The sequence below is a fragment of the Styela clava genome, chromosome 6 (genome assembly GCF_964204865.1).
Source record: "Styela clava chromosome 6, kaStyClav1.hap1.2, whole genome shotgun sequence".
In the NCBI taxonomy this organism is placed as follows: domain Eukaryota; kingdom Metazoa; phylum Chordata; class Ascidiacea; order Stolidobranchia; family Styelidae; genus Styela; species Styela clava.
The window spans coordinates 11,641,806-11,651,084 of record NC_135255.1 but is presented as its reverse complement, the minus strand read 5'-3'; the positions used below and the strand labels follow the sequence as shown (position 1 = coordinate 11,651,084).

Here is a 9,279-nt window from a genome sequence, read left to right as displayed (position 1 = left end):
CTGGACTTGAAACTGTGCATATATATACCCGGAGCACACTAGCGCAGAAACGACCTCTCGCTACCACGCCCTGACCTGAAATGTGGCACGCGCGCCAAATATTTTTTAAAGTCAAAAAAGAAGAAAAAGGCAGTACTGAAAAGAAACACAAGGAGAGGGAGTTGTCATTTTATTAAAGAAACAAAGATACTGTAATCTCATTCTCACTCTAATCAGTGACCAATGATTGTTGTTTACTAGTGGAAATAAAGAACGTAGATTTATTTGGGATGTGACTGAGAATATTGTCTGATTAAACCACATTCCATGGAAACTTTATCAAGACAACTATTTGTTTGTTGTTATTCTATTTGTGTTTTGTTATAAGCTCAGTCTCGACGAAAAATGTATTATAGGAGTCATAATAGGGCATTAGTGACGTTTACGGGGCTTTACTCCTTTGGGTAAATATAATCGGAATTGATCTTATGCGACGTCTGTTGACATGGTCTACACTCTACAAAACTTCACTTCATGTTTGTAATTGAGTAGGTACACATATACAAAAATGACACTTTAACGCAACAATATTTTTTGATTTTCTCATAACTATTGAAACAATACAGGGTCTCCATTACAATTTCAATTTTGTTATAAAGTCAGTTCTTAATATATCTTGAACAAGTTTGTTGTTTTTTAATCAGTAATTGTTCAAGTATTTTATACATCTGTGAGGCCAAAATCTATAAATGGCATTGATAAATTCCCTCTGCAATTTTGAAAAAGTTCAAGACTTCATGGACACCCTATATGTCCTTTAAACCAACGCCATTTAATATACTGTTGACTTGGGTCACTTTATATTGAAATTATGCTTCTCACGACGCAAAAAATAACATCTAATTGGAATTTCACTGGTGGATTTTACCTTCACGTCATTATGCAGTATGCACATACACCACTGGCAGGCGTTTCACCAAATATCTCGGTGTTGAAAGCAGAACGATACATCACACATATAGAGCGAAGTTCAGTATTGTGTAGAAATCATTAAACCACGAACCAAGTCGAGGTCAAAGGTCATCCGAGAATTGTGTGCCGAGTTAATCACTTAGTTAAGTCCCACTGTCGGTTAGCTCGTGACGAATGCCGGGTAACTGATCTGATTATCATATTTGGGGAAAGACTCTACTTATTGGCCTGCCAACAGATATTCACTCGTTTTATATATTTACAATCGCGAATGATTATTTTTTTAAATTTTGCAGTTTACTGAATGAACCGGTGAACATTTTGACGGTCTCATGCAAATTTCAAAAATGGCTGGATCTAGCTTACTATTTGATAGAAAAGGATAAACTTAAAATTTTCTTAACGATTTATACGACCTAGTCTTTAAAGCCCAATAATGTTGATTGTCATGCAAATGTTGCTTCTTAATTTTTAAGGAGATATGATGCTGAAACCGCAAAATGTGATGATATCACTCGCCTTGGGAATATACGAGCAATTGAGTTTAGACTCTAGAAAAACTCTCCCGCACCTTTCCTACATAATAACAAGTATTCATACAATTTTTTATCAGGAAGGCACATATACCGTATCAAATTCTAGCTGACTTTAGTCTAAAAAGACAAATTTTGGAAGTTTTCGTTATAGAGGTAGGTGGAGGGCCACCCAGGACCCTCGTCAGGCCAAATTTACGACTCTTTTGGGGGGGAAAAGGAGTAGCGGGTTTCGTGATACAGCAATTTCGCCTAAGCAGAATACTGCTTTTAATTTTCAGAACTGGTTAACGTTATTTCTATATTTATCACCGAAAATCTAATGTTGGATGTTTTTGCTCAAGTGACAAATTAAATAACTCTGACCGACTGACAAGCGCAAACGGGACGCAACAAAACGGACGGACAGGGCAATTTTCACAGTTCTCAAATGTCATCTGCGATTAGAATTGATACAATGAATTTACAATTTAACTTTATTCCTATTAATATTTATTTATATTTTCATTAAACTTAAGCCAGCCAATACTCTATTATTTGTCGACTGAAATTCTTCATTATCTATCGTGTCGAAAAACCTGCTCGGAGAGACGTTCATGTGCTACTGTCGTGCACAACCCAGATGAAACCAAACTATTACAATAAAAAAATATAATCTTATCTTCAGTAGTTTTATTAAAGGCAGTAATCAACCTATTCAGACTCTCAGAAAATCCACGGGTCTTGCATAAATATTATTTGATATCGGTATTTCTAAGTCAAATCAATTTGAAATGGAAAAAGGTAACCAAGCAAGCTTACACAATTCGTCAAAAAAGTAAAATTTTATCAGCAAAAAGGATTTATTTTAAGAGCAATTACATAATCAGCTGCGCTAACAGTATTTGAAAAAAAACGATAATATTGACAACAGACTCCTAGAAATAATACGCAGGCGTACATTGGCACAAAAATATGAATCTTCAGAAACAGAGCAGAACAAAATAAATATAGAAGTTCGCTAATGCGAAGGTGTCCGAAATTTCAAGAAATCGGATTGTACGGATGCAAACTGCAGGAGTTATATTACTATATTGAGTCTATGTAGCCGATGTTTTTAACCTTCATATTTTGAATGTTAATACAAATCGATACAGAAATAAAATTGCTGTAAACCATACACGGGAGCTGGATGCTTTAGTGACTTCCAACTCTGCATCCAACTATGTGCAAAAAGCCCACCCCAATCCCACAGCAATTAAAAAAAAGAATAGACGAATAATTTTGCTTGGAAATAAAATTTAAAAATGACACGAATTAAATTTCACATGATATTAATGCTATCACAAGTTCTCAGAAAAAACTGTTCGCTTTAATACATTTCAGGCCTTAGCCGATAATAGCACGTTTTTTAGGCATTTCAACGTTCACACATTATTTATCACGATTATTATACTTCCTTTTTTGTGTTCTTTTTACGGTTATGCACATTCGAGCATTTTACCACGGTCTAACACGTGTGGCAAGATAGTTCATTACGGATTCATTTCGAATCACAGTTAATAGTCTAATCAGAGTTGGGCAAAGCTTTTTGAACAGGGGCCAAAGATTTTGCCCATCTAGACTAGCGGGCCATGTAAGTGTGACGTAAAAAGTTACATTTTATGAACAATATTTACAATGTTAGAAAAACAAAAGTGGAAGACAATGAGCGTCATGTCAAACATGAATTTAATCGCAATCTCAACAAATTCCTTGAGCTATTTGTAGCTAAACATCAAAATTTGATTTTAGTTTGGTTGTGGCAGCATCAGGCGGGCCCGATTAAATTACAAAATGGGCCGGATTTGGTCCGCGGGCCGTAGTTTGCCCATGTCAGGTCTAAATGCACCGAGATTATTGCACCGACATTATTGTCTGAGTATATCAAGTTTCAGAGTTATGGCGTCTTGATAGTCTGGCCCAAGAGTCTCAGAATCGGTCTGAGGCGGCACTGATCACACATTTCAGAGAGAGTTCGACTGTGGTAATAGTTCTGATCAGTGTTTTCAAGTCTATAGTTCCACGTTCTGTGACGGAGATCGGAATTAGTGCTCTAGCGAAGAACCGCATTTAGATTGTGACGGTCACTTTGATGCTTGCAAAACAATCGATCTGTAAAAAATAACATCATTACCTAAATGTCATGAAGTTAGATAATAATATACATTATACAACGAATGCAATAATTCACCAAAGAGTCAAATGACAGTTGTCTAATGCAGGGTTTCCCAAACTTTTCGGGCCACAGACCGCTTCATGTGAATTTTAATTCTGACGGACCCCCATCCTCTGCCGTATCAATTTATGTGCCTAACCAACGTGGAAGGATGATTTAAAAATAAAAATATTTGTTAGATTTGATCTTGCCCGCTCTATTATGGATATTTGGATTCCCTTATTTTTTTAATATTTACGTTCCATCCACGTATTTTTAACGTGTTCGTTGAATAAAACATAGCCTATTTTCGTCTTACCATATCTGTTATTTGTAGCTTATTGTTAACTAGTTATTTTTGAGGTGGGGTGCGAGACTTGACAAATTTTTAAAAGGGGACGCGGCCCAAAAAGTTTGAAAACCATTTTTCTAGAATGTTCGGTCTTACGAATCAACGTTCAGTCCTATCGATCAACGCAACATTTCTAAGAGCGAGAGTGACAAATTCGTGGTTGAGAATGGGCAAAATTTAACGTCTCCAAAATTACGATCCGGAATGAAATCCTTAAAAATAGATCGTGGGCAAAAATTTGCTCCCCACCACAATAGTGGTTGCCACATTACTCTATGACGTCATGTTCTCGTAGCAAATGAAACGAATCTATGTGGATATATATGTGTGCGAGGGGATTACTGCACTCCTCGCCGCCGTAGGATGGTTCACGTAACTGCAATGTCCATATGTTATGACATGACCTAAGATTAGGGTTACGATATTATTTTGACTTCAAAGTGGGACGCTTCCAAAGACACGCTTTTGCTGTGATTCTGTTTCCGATTTGCTGTGATTCAGTTTCCGATTTTACTACATAGGCCTACATTTAAAGCCATCCCAGCTGTCTTCATTGACCATATTGTCATCGAGAGTTCATGCGTATATTCTCTGTCTAAATATCGGGCTCAGTTCGAAAAATAAAAAGGAATAGACGCAAACGATACACATGATTCAAATTTAGATTTTTTATGTACAGCAAAAGGAACAAAGAATAATAAAATAGTCTGCCGTTTTCAAGCATTGAGATTTACTTATTCGCCCAAGCATGCTTTTCTGTAGATAACACTTTCAAAAAGACGTTGTTCAATGTTACATTCACGTGAACGTTCGAACAGTACAAATAAGAATTGATTTTACATGTGATACGTTCGCTAACAAGGTTAGCGGGAAACAATAAAACAAACAAAATAACGCATTTCCCTTCAGTAAGTAGGCTTGCGTTACGCTACACAGCAACAACAGTAGCGAGAACATGTTCGTGTATTATGCTCAACGCCAAGGCAGAACTTTTTGCTGACTTGTCCGGACGGCGGGGCAAGATGCTAAAGAGCGGGATTGTCCCGTCTAAAGCGGGACGTATGTTAAGCCTACCTAAGATACCAATTACTCTGAAAATACAATGCTCAGATACACGAAGTAGTATATATCAAATCTCTTGCAATAACGATACACTTTCTACCAGATCCCCGTGATGTTATCACGGAACCATGGCAAGGGGCGCGATTGGTAATTTTGATGACGTCAACACTAAACTTTTAAGTAAAAAATGGATCCAATAAAGCTCACAGATATTTTATAAATACATAAATGTAATAGCGATCCATATGGCTGTTTGGTGTCCAAAAAAATTTTCTGGCTTTCCAGTCAGCCAAAGTAAAAACTGCTAAGCAAATAAAACGGGATTTTACCGGTTTGGTCTGGTTAAAACTCACGGATATTTCAAAGTACCTGCTGTCAATTACGCATGTAGGCTTACTTCCGAATAAGAATATAGATTTTGGCCAATATCTTTATTTGATTGAAAACATATTTAAACTATTCATTCACCCATAATCGAAGTATTTTTGAGCAGCCTCAAAAACGGATTTTGTTCAAATTTTGTTTTTCGAATATTTGTAGAATTCACGATAATTCGATATATTAAAAGTAATGGAATATTGATAGGGTTCTGCTCAAATTCTTAATAGATAGATGAGTGAATTATTATTCAATCATGCATATTAAAAGTATTTCGTTAGAAAACTGATGAAGTTTTTGAGTGATATCCCTGTTTAATTGGATAGAATGATAAATGCTTGAACTATTCATCCATGCTCAAAATATTATTTGAGCCCCAGTGGCAGATCCTGTTCAAATGTTGGGTCAATTTTAGCGTTATTCTAAATTTTGTAAACTTTACGTAAATTTGTCATATTGAAAGTATTTCGTTGGAGATTATTTATTTGATTGTGTTATACATGTACTGATATTCACATTGAAATATTGCCTCTCTTGTCGATTTTATTCAGTGCATTTTGGTGTCAAAGATGCTACTTAACAACATGTGATGTACGATACTTCCTTTCGCGTATTAATCAAGAAGAGACAATCCGTACAGTTAAAACACTATTGTATGAAATTGTGTATTTTAGAGCAAGGTTTCTCCAGCGTTTCGCTGATATGTTAGTGGCCAGTAATGACGCATACGCAATTCGCGATGCGTCAAACTGCTTTTAAGCGTATTGCATTTCCGATATTGGTGTTGAGGCACAACCTACGTCACTGTTGTCACTCGAAATCGTTCCTTTTTTATCGACGGCGCGAGAAACGCTCGATCCAATCTTGTCTTTTTTTCGCTCAGGTCGATTAATCAAGCGAGCAAATTTATCCGTCTCTGATAAAAAGAAAACTCGTCGATAGACAGCGGGTACGGATATTGATCAGGCACAAGGTACAACAAGCTTTAGAGCAAATACGGCTATGTGGCTAAGTATTCGTATTTTCTTGTTGGCGTTAGTTTTGGGAATTACTTACTCTGAAGAATGGTCTCCTTATTCGTTATACTGTAAACGTAAGTATTTTATTTATTAATATTTTTAAATTTAGAAACAGGCTATTTCTAACCAACTCTAAAACATGATTAACCATGGAATTGCTATAATTTTTCCACAGCTTTAAAGTCAATGGAAGAGAATGAACCGCTCTGTCCTCCCGATGTACCCGTGCCTATGTGTACTAATCCAGACGCCTGTAAAGTTTTAGAAGAGGAGGGCAAGCTTACGGACGAAGTTGATTGCGTCCTAAAATATTGCGGCGGATGCTTAGTTTGCCTTTATGACAAAATAGATGGAAAACTCGTCAATGGAAAATAGCAAGAACAGTAGTATTCGATTATCTCCATTTCTGGTCACTGTGTAATTTGTATATAATGGACTGTCTCTATGTTGGATGTACAGCGACTCGTGTTGATATTTGAATATAGATGTGCTAAAACGTTCAGTGTCAAGTGACGTAGGTTTATGTGATATATATTATTTTTGCTTTTTGCTGACATCTTCGTATATTCTACTGAACATTCACTCTAGATATAGATCCAAATAAGTAATGGATAATAAGTCGCTAAAATAAAAATGCGAAGAACTGTTTTAAATTTCAACCACGCAAGGAAACTTGTTTTTGATTTGGTGCATATTCGTCTCTCTCATAGAATAAAATGGCTATCCTATGTGTGTCATTGCTTTTAGTCACCGGGTGTTGTCGGTTAAAATTTGGATCTCGTTGTTTTGATAAAAGTGAAAAAGGATATCAACTCCAAGTTACTTGGTATTTATTTTAAATGAAAAAAAAAAAAAAAAAAAACCAACAGCTTTGTCCTAATAAACCTGTGGTCTGGTTGACATCGCAGTAATAAAACAAGTGTGCTCCTATCATGCTGTTGAAATGTTTATGCATTATCCAATCTTTACTATATCTATGTTTGAACTCTATTCACCTGTAATTCACGTTCATTGCACGATGCAATCTGGAAAATTCGATTTTGGAAAGATAAGTCATCGATCGAAGCACATAAATCAATTTACATGAATAATAGATGAGCCTGCAGGTGGATTGCGATCTTGAAACTGGCTGCAGAAAACGTTTTAAATAAATTCGTAATTATTTTAAACGTGACATTGCAGCATAGTTTACCGTTGCGTGCTTATTGGTCAGGCTTCGGTAGTACATTTTCGCGTGGTGTACACAATTCATCGATCAGTCTGAAACCAGCAGAATCTGTTCAGTCGGCAACAATTTCAGTCCCGAGAAGGTAGAATATTTTAACAAAACCTAAGCTATGTAGGCCTATTTAATATCCAGTTAACTTAGATTCAATACCTTTAGTTTCAAGAAATCCTCTTTCTATCACTTTTTTTTTTTTTTTTATACGGATCAGAGTTTTTCCAGTCTCGGATCAGCGTCTTAAAGACACGTCATATCCGAGTCATATCGGTATCACGCTTCATAAGCATGCCACTGCTTAAGCAGCGGTCATACACATAAGGCGGCTTCCGTATCCGCCATGTATTGCAAGGCAAACACTTTCGGCCCCGAGCATCAGTACATGCTATGTGCCAAATAGCAGGACGTCTGCCCAGGGCTTCCGTCAATGCCATGCTTAACACAGCTCAACTTCCGCCACCCTCGGCTTCCGTACATACGGTGAGGCGCGTAATACGTACACAGCATGACATCCACCGCGAAGCTTCCGATTCATCATATCCGTGGAATCGCTAGATGGTCTTTCTCAGAAGTATGCTACCCGTTATGGGGAGCACAATAAAAACTTTGGTTGTATTTGTTCTGGTTTGGCTATTGTTTTTTTTTTTAATAGTCGTACCCAGCGAGTATTTCCTTCCAGTTTGGATTCAGGTCTGATGTGTAGGTGTGAGGGAACTTATGATCCAATTGTTCAATAAATTCCAACCATTTTAGAATTGTTTTTTGGATAATTTTGTCTTCATTTGGATCAACCATCTTATTCTCTATGTCTAATTTGATTTTGTGGTTGATGGTTATTTCTTTGAATAATAGGAATAGTTTCGTGGTGATGATCTGATTGGACACGGTGTAGTGGTTATAAAATATATTTCTTTGGATATTTGGGCTGGTGTTTTAAGTGCCAGGTTTAGTTTTTCAACGATTCTAGTGATGTGTCGAGTAATATATGTGCAGTGTAGGAATATGTGTTTTGTATTGTCTTGGCGGCTTCCACAGAACTTGCAGTTTAATAGCTTTTGTTTTCCATTTATGTCCCGGAGTATCGATATTATGCGGGCTTTGTTTCCGAAGATGTATCCGTCCGTCACTATTCTGTATGAACATATTCTTTCCTTGTTTGTTAATTTATTCTTTAAGGATTTTTGCGTAGCGTGGACGTCGCTCCAGTCTATTCCAGGAGGTAGAGGTGACTCATTTTCCGGGTTGTGCAAAAGTTTTGCGTATATCTCCTTATGTTTTAAGGTAGCCCATTGTTGTTTTGTAAGGTCGAAATTTTTGGTCGGTTCTAGGTATTTCTTCCAAATTTGGGGGACGAAAGGAAGGTGGGGAGTCGAATTTGTGTATAGGTTTTGGTTGACTGTTTTGATTTTGGAGCCTAGTGCGTATATTGCCTCTTGGTGCCAAAATTGTTGTGGTGAGTCTATATTCTTTAACGCTATTGTTCTCTCAGCTATACATGCCAATATTTTCGTTTTGACGTGTGGCATATTTATGCCGCCTTCTAGCCATGGACGTTGTAAAGTACTTCTTTTGATGGCCACGATTTT

The 9,279-nt window shown here is 36.9% G+C and overlaps 1 long non-coding RNA gene across 1 annotated transcript; it reads left to right on the top strand.

The window, feature by feature from the left end:
• Positions 1 to 6,187: 6,187 nt before the first annotated feature.
• On the top strand, positions 6,188 to 7,203 carry LOC120330743 (uncharacterized). Its single transcript, XR_005567883.2, has 2 exons — positions 6,188 to 6,545; positions 6,647 to 7,203. It is a non-coding gene; the product is annotated as an uncharacterized LOC120330743 (long non-coding RNA).
• Positions 7,204 to 9,279: the final 2,076 nt, after the last annotated feature.